The sequence below is a fragment of the Jaculus jaculus genome, chromosome 12, assembly GCF_020740685.1.
Source record: "Jaculus jaculus isolate mJacJac1 chromosome 12, mJacJac1.mat.Y.cur, whole genome shotgun sequence".
NCBI lineage: Eukaryota > Metazoa > Chordata > Mammalia > Rodentia > Dipodidae > Jaculus > Jaculus jaculus.
The window spans coordinates 37,755,341-37,771,048 of record NC_059113.1 but is presented as its reverse complement, the minus strand read 5'-3'; the positions used below and the strand labels follow the sequence as shown (position 1 = coordinate 37,771,048).

General features: G+C 41.5%; 1 protein-coding gene across 2 annotated transcripts in view; it reads left to right on the top strand.

Annotated features, from left to right (window-relative positions):
• The window catches only part of Map2k4 (mitogen-activated protein kinase kinase 4), a 125,060-nt gene that overhangs the window by 2,142 nt on the left and 107,210 nt on the right, over nt 1–15,708 (top strand). The window lies entirely within an intron of this gene.

The window sequence follows — 15,708 nt, the reverse complement described above, 5'->3', positions numbered from 1 at the left end:
GGTCCTGGGGAATTGAGCCTCAAACCCGGTTCCTTAGGCTTCACAGGCAGGCGCTTTACCACTAAGCCATCTCTCCAGCCCTGTATATAACTTTTACAAGCATTTCACATTTTGGGTGTTTTTTTGGGGTGTGTGTTGAGGCCTGACAGCTTGAAAAATCTGTGCATAGGTTTTGGTTTTTCAGAAAACATTTATATAGAGTATTTGCTGAGAGCCAGGCAGAATACTCAGTTGCTGATTAGTATGGAGAGAAGAGTGAATCCAACTGTCTTCCCCCTTCATGGAGCTTGGGAAGACAATATATAGATAAATAGGAAAATCTTGAGGAAAAATGAAGAAAACAGGCTGGGTTTTGTGATGGAAGACAATACAGCAGTCTCCTTGATAAGATGAAAAGCAAGCCCTTCTGTCTAGAAAGAACACAAGAGGAGTCTAGGCAGAGGGAACATTTAAGTGTAAAGGTTCTGAAGCAAGGAATAACATAGTGTGTTCGAGGAACTCAAATCATGGCCAAGAATTAAGCTGATGTTCTATGCTCTCCTCTACCTCTGCTTTCTTGCTACACAGTGCACTGAATTTTGTAAAAAGCAAAATCCATTTAAAAGGAAGAGCCCCAAATCCTCTTTGAACTGTTGCTGAATTTCCTAATATCATTATTGCGTCTTTCTTTGATTCAGAACATACTAGGCATATTTTGTTCTTGAACCTGTTTGATTGCTCTGAATGAAGAGAAGTGCTTAAAATTCTGTGGATGTTGTTGAGCCCAATGTGAGGTATTGAGTTTAAGTAGCAATTTAGGATTTCCTTTCCCCACTATGTTAGAGCCAAACCTCCCATTCTATATCAATGAGCAGTGTCCTTTTTTGGCTTTTAAAAAAAATTGTTTTTGAAGTTTAGTCCTGCCCTCCACCCCCATTTGCTTACATTTGCTATCCTAAATGCCTTTCTAGGAGTTAATGACCATGCCCTTCAACCAGCAGGATTCATTTGTGGACGTGTGTGGATTATGTTTCATCAAGTAGACATTGGACATCTTCCTGTGGGGGAGAGACCATGCTGGGCAGTGGATGACCCTGCATACTTTGCATGGCTTGATGTTTTTGACCAAACTGTGATCCATAATGTTTAAGAGACAAAGGCTTGGAGTTCAGGGTTTGAATCCCCTCAGCTGGATTTAAGATTTTTGTATTGGCAAGGCACTTAGCCTGTCCAAGTCTTCATTGCTCAGTTGGAAAGTAAAGATAGTGCTTATCTTCCAGACACTTGGAGAATACACTAAAGCCTAAGGCTTGGCCATCATCATTCACAGAGGCAGTCTGTATCTATAATGGTCTTTCTCTTGCTTTACCCTGTGAGTTTCTAAACTTCATGTCAGACTCACAGTTTTGTTTTTAAACTTATTTTCGGTGGGTTGTACCAGTCTTCTAATCTGTCAATGTCACCATTTTTCCACTATTGAGCACTTCCTTTTTTAGAATTCCAGAGACTTTGCTCTCCTTCTAACTCTCCTTTCCTTTCTAGAGCTGAAGATTTTCAAAGGCTTATAATGTGACTGTCAGGAAGTGGAAGTCTAGCTGTAAATGTGTTGTACTCATCTTTGAAAGGAATGGGAATGATAGTGAGTTTGGCTTTATAACAATCTTCATTTGGTCATTTAGTTACATTTTCACTTCTCATCAGGCCATTTTAACAATGTTCTTCCCATTGAACCTCAGATAATAGCTGATAGTTGCTGACTTTCTTATTAGTCATACATTTGAGTGTTTTCATTCATTCTGACTCATTTTTTTTTCTCATACCCATTCACAAACACACCCAACCTTTATAAGCTGAGTATTTTTTTTTTTCTTGGTGACTAAAACTATCCAAATATAGACCTGCTTGCTAAGTTAGGTAAATAGCATTTGTGAGTGTGTATGAATGCTCATACATCCATACACACACATATTTGATATTAGGACAAACTTTTAGGGATAGAAAATACTCAGATGAGCTACTGTGAGGTATGCTTTTTAGAGATAGGGTTTGCTCCAGCCCAGGCTGAGGTGGAATTCAGTGTGGAGTCTCAGGCAGGCCTCAAGCTCAAAAAGATCCTCATACCTTGGCCTTCTAAGTGCACCGCCATGCCCAGCAAAATATGCTTTTATTAATATTTCCTTAATAATTTGTCATTATAGATTAACTTTGAGGTTTCTTGAATATTATAACATTGTATAATATGATTCTTTTGAGTTAATTAAAAAATATGGGATCTGGAGAAATGGCTTAGTGGTTAATGTGTTTGCCTGTGAAGCCAAAGGACCCAGGTTCGATTCCCCAGGACCCATGTAAGCCAGATGCACAAGGGGCACATGCATCTGGAGTTCATTGGCAGTGGCTAGAGGCCCTGGTGTGCCCATTTTCTCTCTGTCTCTTCTCTCTCTGCTTGCAAATAAATAAAATTTAAAAACAAATATGGGATTGACATATTCAAGAACCTATCTAGCCATGGCTTTTGTTTTCTGTTGTGGCATATCAAAAGCCTGGTGATTTTTGTGGGCAGCTTGTGAAAAGAAGCAGATTCCCTTATATTAGCTAATTAATGTCAGGTGAATAGGGCTTAAGTAGAGAACATGAAAGTTCACAGTGTCTTGTTGGCATGTTGGAGAATAGCTTATTGTGGTGAATAAAGCAGCTTCTGTATGAAACCGTAGGTAGATGGCTTCTGCACCAGAAGCTTTACCTTTGCATGTCCTGGTATTTTAGAAACAAAAACTCGGGTGGGGAGGATGCTGAATTTGGAACCAGAAAACCAAGGCTCAGGTAACTGCTCTGCCATGTACAAGCTCTGTGCCATTGGGGAAATTACCTCATTTTTCTAAACTCTGTAGTTTCTCATCTGTTAAAAGCAAATAAGATGCTGAGGTAATGGCTTAGTGGCTAAAGGTGCTTGCTTGCCCAGGTTCAGTTCCTCGGAATGCATGTAAAGCTATATGCAAAAAGTGGCACATCCGTCTTTCGTTTGCAGTGGCAAGAGACCTGATGCACATGCATATGTCTGTCTGTCTGTCTGTCTCTTTCTCTCTCTCTCTCTCTCTCTCTCACACACACACACACAGACATTTGTGCAAATAAGTCAAAATTAAGAATAACAAGCTGGGCATCGTGGTACATATCTTTAATCCCAGCACTCAGGAGCTAGAAGTAGGTGGATTGCTGTGAGTTCGAGGCCACCCTGAGTCTACATAGTGAATTCCAGGTCAGCCTGGGCTAGAGTGAGACCTTACCCTGAAAAACCAACCTCCCCCCAAAAAAACCCAAAAAGAACATAATACATAGCTTATAGATTTGTAAGGATCACATTATTATGTTAATGCACTTGGAAGTACTTTAAAAGTGGGCTGGAGAAATGGCTCTGTAGTTTAAGGTGTTTGTTTGCAAAGCTGGACAGCGCAGGTTCCGTTCCTCAGCACCCACGTAAAACCAGATGCACAAAGTGGTGCATATTCCTAGAGTTGATTTTGAATAGTAAGAGGCCCTCATACACCTATTCTGTCTTTCTGTTGTCAAATAACTTAAAATATTAAAAAATGCTGGGTGTGGTGGCACACGCCTTTAATCCCACACTCAGGAGGCAGCGGTAGGTGGATCGCTGTGAGTTTGAGTCCCCCCTGAGATTGCATAATGAATTCGAGGTCAGCCTGGGCTAGAGTGAGACCCTACCTCGAAAAACAAAACAAAACAAAAAAATTTAAAAAATGATAAAATAGTTTATAAATACATGAAGGTTATTAAACATATTAAATTATAAAATAGTTATAAACACATGAGGATTATTAAACATGGTATTTACTTGCTTTCGTTAGTTGTCACTTAAAATGGATAGGTTACAGTGCTGTCTTAAACATAAGTTATCAGAGGCATTGCCTCCTCCTCCCCAAATGACTGACTGCTGCTCTCACAATACCATAGGGAATACCAGCAGCTCCATTTAGGAGTGCCTTCTGCGAAATGGGCGCAGGAAGGAGGGAAATAATGGTACCAACACATGGTGTTATCTGTACAGAGTATATACTTACTTAAAAAAGGCATTAATTGTATTATAAAAACAAGATAAAAAAGTAAAGCCTTAAACTTTACTCAGTTAAGAAATGTCACCTTTAAGAAATGTTTTCTTCAGCCGGGCGTGGTGGCGCACGCCTTTAATCCCAGCACTCGGGAGGCAGAGGTAGGAGGATTGCCATGAGTTCAAGGCCACCCTGAGATGACAGAGTTAATTCCAGGTCAGCCTGGACCAGAGTGAGACCCTACCTCGAAAAAACAAACAAAAAACAAACAAACAAACAAAAAAAAGAAATGTTTTCTTCAAGTGGTTAGCATAGTTAGAAGTTTTCTTATTTATTTAATATTTTATTTTTATTTATTTGACAGAGAAAGTGAGGGAGAGAGAGAGAGAGAGACAATGAATGGGTGTGTCAGGGCCTCCAGCCACTGCAAACAGATTCTGGACACATGCGTCCCTTGTGCATCTGGCTAACGTGGTTCCTGGGGAATCAAACCTGGGTCCTTTGGCTTTGCAGGCAAACGCCTTAACCGCTAAGCCATCCCTCCAGCCCAGTGTTCTTTTTTGTGGCAGGGTCTCATGTCACCCAGATTGGTTTTGAACTTGCTACATAGCTAAGAATGATCTTGATCTTTTGATCCTCTTCCCTGTACCTCCCAAGTTATTCCACACCCAGTTTATGTCATGTTGGGGATCAAACCTAGTGCTTTGTGCATACTAGGGAAGCACTCTTTGAACTGAGCCACATTCCGAGACCCAGGATTAACCTTATTTAAATTTTGGAAACAGGATCGTGCTATGTATCCCAGGTTGTTCTCAAACTTGTGATTCTCCTGCCTTAGCCTTCAAGTATTGAGGTTACAGGTGTGTACCAGCATGTCCACTTAATATACTATTGGTTATGGAACACACTGAGCCAGCCATTTGTAAAGCACTTAAAGTAAACATTTATAAAGGGTATGTTCCTCTAATTCTCTTAATGTGTTGATGTAGGCAGCTATTTTTTTCTTTTTTTCCCTTAGTTTTAAGAAATACTTTATTTATTTATTTGTTAGAGAGAGGGAGAGAAAGGCAGGCAATGGGCATGTCAGGGTCTCCAGCCAATGCAAACGAATTCCAGACACCTGTGCCACTTTGTGCATCTTGCCTACATGGGTGTTGGGGAACCAAACCTGGGTCCATAGGCTTTGCAGGCAAGTGCCATAACCTCTAAGCCATCTCTCCAGCCCTCTCCTTAGGTTTTAAATATGGGTGTATCATAGAAAACTTTTTAATTTTTTTTGAGGCAGGGTCTCGTCTCACTCTAGCCCAGACTTACCTGGAATTCATTCTGTAGCCCAGGCTGGTCTCAAACTCATCGTGATCCTCCTTTCTTGGCCTCTTGAGTGCTGGTATTAAAGGTGTGCACCACCATGCCTATCTTTTAGAAAACTTCTGTCCTAGTATACTCATTTGAACATTTCATGTATATCAATTAAAGAAAAGGGATAATGTGTTTTGTTGTATGTAAGTATATAATAGGTGTGGTGTGTGTGTGTGTACAGATGTGCATGACCCGGGTGCTCATATGCAAAGGAGGACATCAGATGCCCTCCTCCATTGCTTCTCTCTCTCTCAACCTGGAGCTGCAAGTTAAATATGTGTGAAATGCCTTACCTTTTTATACTTAACTGCTTATTCTTGCTGTTTGTTTGGTTCTGTGGCTTAAAGAATTGAATGTAGGCCTAGGGGTATAGCTCAACTGGAATAGTGCATGACTAGCTTGTGTGAAACTCTGGGTTCAGTCCCCAGCATAAACTAGATATGGTAATACATGTCTATATTTCTAGCATTGGGGAAGTGGAAGCAAGAGGATCAGAAGTCTAAGATCATCCTTGACCAGTTGAGTTCAAGGGGCTAGCCTGGGCTACATGAGACCCTGTCTCTAACAACAGAGAACTAAATGTGCAGTTACAGAAGAGTTTTAAATCTGAGACTTGCTTGCTCTTCCATATGTGTTGCATAATAATTCTTTTTAAAGTATTTTTATGAGAGAGAAAAAAAAGAATATAAGAATGAATGAGAATGAGTACTCCAGTACCTTTTGCCATTGCAAATGAACTTCACACATGTGCCACTTTGTGCATTTGTTTTTAGTGGGATGTGGGGAACCAAACCCAGGTTGACAGGCTTTGCAAGCAAGCACATTTTACTGCTGAGCCATTTTCCCAGCCTCATCCACTTTCCCTTCCTACCTATCTTCCCTCCCTCCCTCCCGCCCTCCCTCCCTCCCTCCCTCCCTCCCTCCCTCCCTCCCTCCCTCCCTCCCCCTTCCTTCCTTCCTTCCTTCCTTCCTTCCTTCCTTCCTTCCTTCCTTCCTTCCTTCCTTCCTTCTTTCTTTCTTTCTTTCTTTCTTTCTTTCTTTCTTTCTTTCTTTCTTTGTATTGTTTGTTTTTTTGAGGTAGGGTCTTGCTCTAGCCCAGGCTGACCTGGAATTCACTCTGTAGTCTCAGGGTGGACTTGAACTCATGATGATCCTCCTGTTTCCATCTTCCAATAGTATACCACCATGCCAATTTCTAGTCATTTTCTTCACTTAGTTAATTTCTTACTTGAGAAGTTGGATTCTTAGTCCTACTTAATCCAAATTAGCATTCTTGCCAGCTCTAGGGAACAGCAACTTAAAAACAGAGGGAAATAAAGACCTAATGTGGTTCTTTTCCATTGCCTTTAATTCATTGGCACACTTTAAGGGTTAGGGGATTTGCATTTCTAGCAGAGGTGGGGCTTACTTGCCTGTGTGACTAGTAACCTTTGCTGTTCTTCTTTTCCATGGGCTCACATACATTCTTCCATGGTTTTATATGGGTTCTTGGCTTTACCAGAAGTATTACAGTTTCAGGAACACACGAAAAAGATTATTCCAGGCTTCAGTCAGGGAGTAGAAGCTCTAAGTGAACAGGTCCAGTTGGGGTTGCTTACAGAGACTTGGGTACTTCTTGTGTTTGGCTTTACAAGGGTACAGGAGAATTGAACCTGGCCATTAGGTTTTGTAAGAAATTGCCTTTAACCTCTGAGTCATCTCCTTAGCCTGAGCCTGCCCTTGAGTGTTTCTTGATGCTCCTTATTTTATGGATTTGTAAGTTTTTAGAAGGTTTAATGAAATGGTGTTATGGGCCCAGAGGCCTGTTGTTTGGTTTTTCGAGGTAGGGTCTTCCTCTAGCCCAGGCTGACCTGGAATTCACTATGTAGTCTCAGGGTGGCTTCGAACTCATGATGATCCTCCTACCTCTGCTTCACCAGTGTTGAGATTAAAGGTATGTGCCACCATGCGTGGACCCAGAGACATTTTTGATTGTGAATATAAAAGTAAATAGAAGCCATGAGTTAGGTGTTTGCCATTTTAGGTTTGAAAAGTGATAGAATTGTTTTAACACTCTTTATAATGTATAAAAGGAACTCATTTAGTAAATTTGTAACATTGTTCCATTCTGACTAAATTTGTCATCTTGTATGTTATTGGGTTTGTCTGGCCCATTCCCTAATCCCCCAAAGTCCTCAAGTGTTCATTACACTCTTAGCAAAGTTGGGTGTTTTGTGTGTGCTTACAGAAAGGATTCAAGGGCAAGGAATCATAAGATCGGCTTCACTTTGGCAACATAGTGAAAAAAGCATTGGCCAATAACATCACTCAAGATGGGCCTTTTGAAAGAAGAAAACAATTACACCATACACTGCTTGAGTCTTCAAGAGCCGTACATCATTCCCTACCACTTTAGAAGAAGACTGAAATTGATATTATATGAGCTCTTTCACACTATGTGATATTTCAGCTTACTCAAAATTGCTGGAAGAAAGTTTAAAAGAAAGTAAAGTGCTGCTAGATGTATGTATGATGGATGTATACATTAATGACAGGCTATATTGCTAGATGTATGACACATCTATGTGAGCTATATTGTTAGATGTATGACAGATATCTATGTGAGTGACGTGCAGTATTGGTTGGCTTGGCTAAAACAGTAAATGTCTCTAAGTGACTCTTCTGATGCTTTGGACAGTTTTCCTGGGATCTGGGCTAGGTGTTTGTCCGGGAGAGTCCCTGTTGAATACTTTCCAGGCTTGTTAGAATCCTTTGGACACCAGGCTGTGCTTAGGAAGAGCTGCATTTGAGGGAATGAGGGTGGGTAAGATATGTACCAGGGCAGACACATGCATCTGGCTTTACATGAGTGCTGGGCAATCAAACCCCAGCCTCCATTTAAAGGAGAGAGACAGTCTAGTCTGGTGGCTCATGCCTTTCATCCTAGCACTGGGGATGCTGAGGTAGGAATTTCATAGTGAGTTCAAGGTTAGACTGGGAAAGAATGAGACCTTGCCTCAGAAAAAGGAGCATTAGTGTGAATGCAAGTAAAGCTGGTTTGATGAACACTTGGAAAACTAGAAAAGGTGCTATAATGTAGTATTGCTTATCTGAAGGAGAGACCAGAAATAACAGCAGTACCATACTAAAAACCTGCTGGATTTTGGTTCTTTGCTGGACATTTAAAATTTTTCTTTTTATTTAATCATGTAAGGTCATTTTAGAGTATTGCTGCATTTTATAGATGGAGGAAATAGAGTCTGTGAGAGGTTAGGTTCTTAACTAAAGTCTTACAAGTAAGTTACTTCTCTGAGTATATTGTCCAGATTTGAAGACAATGTGACAAGTTGGCTGTTAGCCACAGGTAGAAAAAAAGAAGCAACTTATAAGTACTGTAAAATTTTGAGTTCACAAAATGGGGAAAGAATTTGATTAGTTTTTTTGTTGTTGGTTTGTTTTTTTTTTTAGGCTGGGTCTTGCTCTTGCCCAGGTTGACCTGGAATTCACTGTGTAGTCTCAGGCTGGTCTTGAATTGACAGGGATCCTCCTTCCTCAGCTTTCTGAATGCTGAGTTTAAAGGCATGTGCCACTGTGCCTGGCCTTGGTTAGTATTTTTTTACAATGGTGACTAGTGTTGGGTGATGCAAAACAACCTAGAATTACCTAATTAGTGAGGCTCCCTTTTGACAAAGTCTGAGCAGTTCAAAGTAAAGGAATCTAAAGGAAATAACACAATAGGAAATACATCTCATAGAACTCACTCATAAGTACAATGATACTACAAAGTTAGGACAAGTTTAGAGAACTCCTTAGATCTTAGATGTTAGAGCTAGAGTGATACACTGTTGAGAGGAATTCAGGTAGCTTTGTTAGTTTAGGGTGACTGGGACCCAAAAGTAAAAAACAGAATGCCCTTAAATCTACCCTTGCAATCTACACTTCACTAGAGATCAGGAGAAGAATCGCTTCTCTCCTTAACTCATGATTAAAGGAGTTAACTAATCTGTTATTTCATAAACAACCTGAGCCCTTCCTGGGAGGGAGTTTGCTTTTCCTAGAATTTAATTCTGAGCCTGGCATTGTGGTTGGTTAAGCTCAGTCCCCAAAACTTGGCATCACGGCTGGCTTCTTCTTGAACCAGCCCCTAGCCCGGACCAGTCAGCCTCACTCTGGCTCACCTGAGCGTAATGGTAAGGTCCACCATAATAAGGTTATATACTTATATATACACATATGTACTTATATATATGGTGAGTAGCTGCTCACCAGGTGAGCGGGTGTCTGTTTGCTGGCTGTTCATCTCTCCTGAACTTCGAGGTCCTGTCCTGGTAAGCCTCCCCTATCAGCTCTGTACCCCCTCCTGCCTATCACATGAAGGAGCTCTCTGCACTTTTCATTCCTCTCTAAATTCCTTTCCATGTTCCAAGGCCCATATTTGCTGTCTCACATGGGCTTGTGTGGGTGTGTCCATTTTTCCTTTCTTGGGTTGCGAACCCTCTCTGTCCCTTGTATATTCCTGCATAAAAATGTGGTGTTTCATGAATTACCCTTCTCAGTCTTGTTTTATCCAGTTCTTTGGTTAAAAGCAGACATGAACTCAGGGTTTGGAGTTCAAGGACTCCAAGTACCCTATTACACTGTGGGTAAGTAACTGCAATGTAGCTACATATCAGAATTTTGAGGAGGAAGTTGGAAGGTGGCAAACAATGAATCTGGTCACCTATGCTGGAAGGAAGATTGTGTGGCATGGTCTGAGGTATAGCCCAGCAAGTCACCTTTGATTTCTCTCTCTTTGATTAATGTGGCTGAATGAGGAGGTAGAAACCTCTTAATGCCCCTGTCCTGTACTGTGTTACACTGTCAAGCAAAAGGCTGGGACACAAAGTAATTGCAAAACTCCAGAAGAGATTAGGGGATGGAGAAATGGCTTGGTGGTTAAGGTGCTTGCCTGCAAAGCCTAAGGACCCGCTCAACTCTTGAGATCCCACTTAAGCCAGATGCACAAAAGGTGAGGCAAGTGCAAGGTCTCACATGCCGGCTAGGTGGCGCAAGCATCTGGCCCTTGATTTTAGTGGCTGAGGCCCAATACTCCCTTCTCCCCCTCTCTTTTAAAATAAATTTAAAAAATTAGCAAGTTAGGTTTTCACATACATATTTCAAACTCAGAAGATTACTGTTTTTTCTGGCTTATGTATATTGAGAAAACTGGCATTCAAGTGAAATGGTCTATGTTTCATAGTTGGATTTGCAATGCTGGTTGGATACACTTGGTTTTGTTTTCTGCTTTATTTATTTATTTTGCTTTTATGCTTACTTATATCTTATACGGACTTTAAACTCTGTTGACCACCTATCTCCTTTTATTGGTGGATAAGTTGAATTGTAGTTTCAAGTTATAGCTAGTTAAGGGATGTTGGAATTGAGGATAGAGAGTGAGTAGGAGGGCAAGCATGGGAAAGATAGCCAGAAGAGGTAGGAGAAGCCTAGAGAGAACAAGGAGGAGGAAGACTTGGAGTCGTCGTCTTCGTCCGTCACCCCCCCCCCCCCCCCCCCCCCCCGTGATAGGTTTTCTGGCATTTGGTGCTACATGTCTTGATGTTTCTTGGTTTGGAGAGAATCTAAGATTTACTTAAAATAGCCAAAAATGTGGACAACTTTGATCCCCCCCCCTCAGTTTTGATAGGAAATTGAAGAATCTTAGCAATTAAGATGGAAGGGTATAGATAACTCACCAGGAAACAAAAGTAGTGATGAGAGGTACACAAGACTTGCCATGTGAATCAGGTACTGTCAACTAGTTCAACTGAAAATTCCCAGAGATGGAAGACTCTAAGTGAACGGGAGGACAAATTCAGGAGATAGGGAAGCTTCAAACTTGAACATATCCAAATGAGTATTAATGGCCTTTGTGTGCTGCAGATAGCCACAGACTTGCATGTTATGAAGGTGAAGTTGTTGGAAGGGTTCTTCATCATTTTGCTTTACTGTCATATGCAGAGTATAATGAACATAATGGAACTGTTTGGCATTTCCCCAAATGTGTATTGTTTTTAATTTTTTTAAATTTATTTGTGATCAGAGAGAAAGAGAATAGGAATGCTGGGGCCTAGTGCTGCTGCAGATGAATTGCAGACACATGCACCACTTTGCGCATCTGGATTATGGGTACTGGGGAATCAAACCGCAGCCATCAGGCTTTGTAAGCAAATACCTTTAGCTGCTGAGCCATTAGTCCCCAAAATCTGTATTGTAAGTGACTTTTTTTGTTTTTTTGTTTTTTTTTTTGGTTTTTCAAGGTAAGGTCTTGATCTAGCCCAGGCTGACCTGGAATTAGTCACAGGCTGGCCTCTAATTATTATTATTTTTACTTTTATGCTTCATTCTCTTACAATCTTTTAGAGGTATAGCTTTTTTTATTTTTATTTTTTATTTTTTGGTTTTTCGAGGTAGGGTCTCACTCTGGCCCAGGCTGACCTGAAATTAACTATGTAGCATCAGGGTGGCCTCAAACTCATGGAGATCCTCCTATCTCTGCCTCCTAAATGCTGGGATTAAAGGCGTGTGCCACCACGCACAGCTCTTGACAGCTTTTTTTTTTAACCTTATTTAATAATAATTTTATTTATTCATTTTTTAAATACTTTACTTATTTGAGAGAGAAAGATAGAGTGTGTGTGTGTGTGTGTGTGTGTGAATGGATGTGCCAGGACCTCCAGCCACTGCAAATTAACTCCAGATGCATGCACTCCCTAGTGCACCTGGCTTTACTTGGGTCTTCAGGCTTTGCAGGCAAGTGTCTTAACTGCTAAGGCATCTCTTGAGCCCTAATATTTAAAAAAAGTGATGGAATTATCAAAGAAAAGGCAAAATGTTATGTTTGTTAATTTAGCCTTGATATGTTAATCATATCAAGTCTTTGCTGAGTGGGAAATAACTCAGTTGTGAATACATGAGACCTCAGAATCCAATCACTTGATTACCTCATCCATAATTAGGTAAAATGAGCAAGCTCAACTTGGAGGATCTCACTCTGCCCCTTCAGCTTACTTGTACATTGCTAACAGAATTTCAAAGGGTTTGTGGCTGCTGCTGTTTTTTTTTTTTTTTGAGGTAGGGTCTTTCTCTAGTCCAGGCTGACCTGGAATTCACTATGTATTCTTAGGCTGGCTTTGAACTCATAGCAATCCTCCCACCTCTGCTTCCTGAATGTTGGGACTAAAGGCATGCATGCACCATGCCCAGCTCTATAATATCTTTTTTTACACAGCCTTCATTTCACTGTTTCAACTCTTGCTTTTATATACACCTTTCAAATTTATTTTTCTCTATTGTTAAAAAAATATTTATTTGTAAGTAGAGAGAGAGAGAGTGAGTGTATGTGTGCGTGTGCGCATGTGTGTGTGCATGTGGCGTGTGCCAGGTCCTATGGCCACTGCAAATGAACTCCAGATGCATGCACCACTTTGTGCATCTGGCTTTACGTGGGTACTGGGGAATCAAACATTTGCAGGCAAATGGTTTAACTGCTAAACCAGCTCTCCAGCCCTGTTTTTTTTGAGGCACTCAACCATGAGACAGTCCTCCTACTTCAGCCTCCCTAGTGCTGGAAGTGTACCACCATACCCTGCTTTAAAGTTTCTTTTTCTTTTTCTTTTTTAAAAATATTATTTAGAGCGAGAGAGGGAAAGAGGCAGAGATTGAGAGAGAGAAAGAGAGAGAGAATGGGTGCGGCAGGGTCTCCAGCCACTGCAAAGGAACACACATGTGCCATCTTGTGCATCACGGGGGTCCTGGGGAGTTGAACTGTGGTCCTTTGGCTTTGCAGGCAAACGCCTTAACTGCTAAGCCATCTCTCTAGTACCATAAAGTTTCTTTTTCTTACTTCACCATTCATATTGCTGTTTTATTCTAAACTCCTTTCCTCTCACTTTTTTACCTTCACTTGTTTCTTAGTGGCAACCATTCACCATATTCAGAACTACAAAGAGGAAAGTAAATATTGCCTTAAGATTGTTTTGCTGTTTCCCAGCCACCTCCAGACCTTAGGAAGTGAGTTTTCCTTCCTTCTCCATTGGGAGGCCAGGGAGTGACTTGCTTTTGAGTCTGTTCCTGTGTGCTCTCATTACTGCTTCCTGCAGAGACTGGCCTGAGAGGAGTGCACCAGCTTTCCAGGCTTCTTGGGATCTTTCCCCCTGCTTCCTGCTTATCATTTGTGTGATTGGAGTCAGCAGTGGCTTACTCTTGTGACACCAAAGAAATCTGTCATAGTAAGGGCTGGCGGCGGGGGGCGGGTGTGTGTGGGATGGGGGGAGTGGCTCAGGGTTGAAGGCCTTTACTTGCAAAGTTTACAAGCCTGGACTTGATAAATTCAGTGCCCACAAAAGCCACATGCATCTGGCCCTGGCACACCCCTCACACAAAAGAAAAAAAAGTTAAAGTATGTTTTTAAATTGGTGAAAGCAGCAATTTTTCAGTTTCTTTTTGTGTAGTATATGTGTGGCATGGTAAGTTTGTGGGTGGTATATGAGGCAGATGTGCTTGCAGATGTGTGGAGGCCAGAGAACATTGGATGTCCTTCCTGTCGCTCACCCACATTATTGTGAGAGATGATTTCTGTCCTTTTCTGAATGTGGAACTGTGGTTTTAGTGAGCCCCAGATGTTCTCTGGTTTCTGTTCCCCACAGGACTGGAGTTACGGGCATCTGTGTGGCCAACCTCTGCTTATTTGGGTCCATGGCGAATTGAACCCCCAGGCCCTTATGTTTGTGGCAGGCACTCTTCCCTCTGAACCATTTTCCCAGCCCCATTTTTCAATTTTTTGCATGTTATAAATAATACCTGTATCTGAAACTCCCAACAATTTTGGCAACTAGTTGAAAAAGATTAAACATATATTTCCTTCAGTTAAACCTTTTCCTGTGTGTTCTGATTGAATTTGTATAAACACCAGCTCATTTTATTTTCCCCATTTTCTTCCTCAAAGCATTAATCTATGTAAACATAGGTAGACTGCTAAGAAAAACCATACAGTTCACTCAGTAGGCGAAAATATTGTAGGTGAAAATCTTTTTTTTTTTTTTTTTTGTGAGGCATCAGGGTTTTTTTTTTTTAATATTTTCTTGGTCATTTTTTATTTATTTATTTGAGAGCGACAGACAGAGAGAAAGACAGAGGAAGAGGGAGAGAATGGGCGCGCCAGGGCTTCCAGCCCCTGCAAACGAACTCCAGACACGTGCGCCCCCTTGTGCATCTGGCTAACGTGGGACCTGGGGAACCGAGCCTCGAACCGGGGTCCTTAGGCTTCACAGGCAAGCGCTTAACCGCTAAGCCATCTCTCCAGCCCGCATCAGGGTTTTTGAGACAAGGTCTTGTGCAGCCTCTTGGCCTCAGACTTGTGATCCTTGTTTTGCTGCCTGTGTGTGTTGGGGGCACAGGTGTGCACTACCACCACACCCTGCTATTGCTTTTGTTTTCAATGACTTATATTGTATTGGGTGCTCCCCCACCCAGAGACAGGGTTTCACTCTAGTCCAGATGACCTGAAATTCACTATGCAGTTTTAGGGTGGCCTCCAACTCACTGTGATCCTCCTACCTCTGCCTCCCAAGTGCTGGGATTAAAGGCGTGCACTGCCACACCCGACTTTACTGGTTGAATTATTACAGATAATTACATATTTTTACATAGGGTTGATTAGATCTGATTAGACTTGTTCATATTTTTCTGGGGATTTCACAGATTTTCTTGCTGTACATTTAAAAAATATTTATTTATTTGATAGAGAGAAAGAAGGAAAAAGAGGGAGAGACAGAAAGAGAGAGAGGGAGAGAGAATGGGTGCGCCAGGCCTCCAGCCACTGCAAACAAACTCCAGATGCATGTGCCCTCTTGTGCATCTGGCTTACTTAGGTCCTGGGGAATTGAACCTAGGTCTTTAGGCTTTGCAGACAAACACCTTAACTACTAAGCCATCTCTCCAGACCTTGCTGTACATTTTTAAGATGGGGGTCTCATTAAACCCTGGGACTCATTCATTTTGCTAGATAAGCTAGCCAGTGAACCCTGGTAATCCCCTATTTCCACCTCTTTAGTGCTAATAATACAGATGTTTGTTACCATGCCTGACGTCTTATGTGGGCACTGAGGATCCAAACTCAGGTCCTTATGCTTGAGCAGGCAGTGCTTTGCCCACTGAGCATCTGCCTAGCCCCTCGTTCTGTTTTTCTAAAGCCCTTCTCTGCTGTATCACTCTCAAAGATATTTTGATTTTTGAGACAGAGTCTCGCTATTTACCTCTGGCTAGTCTGGAGCTTGCTATGGAGACC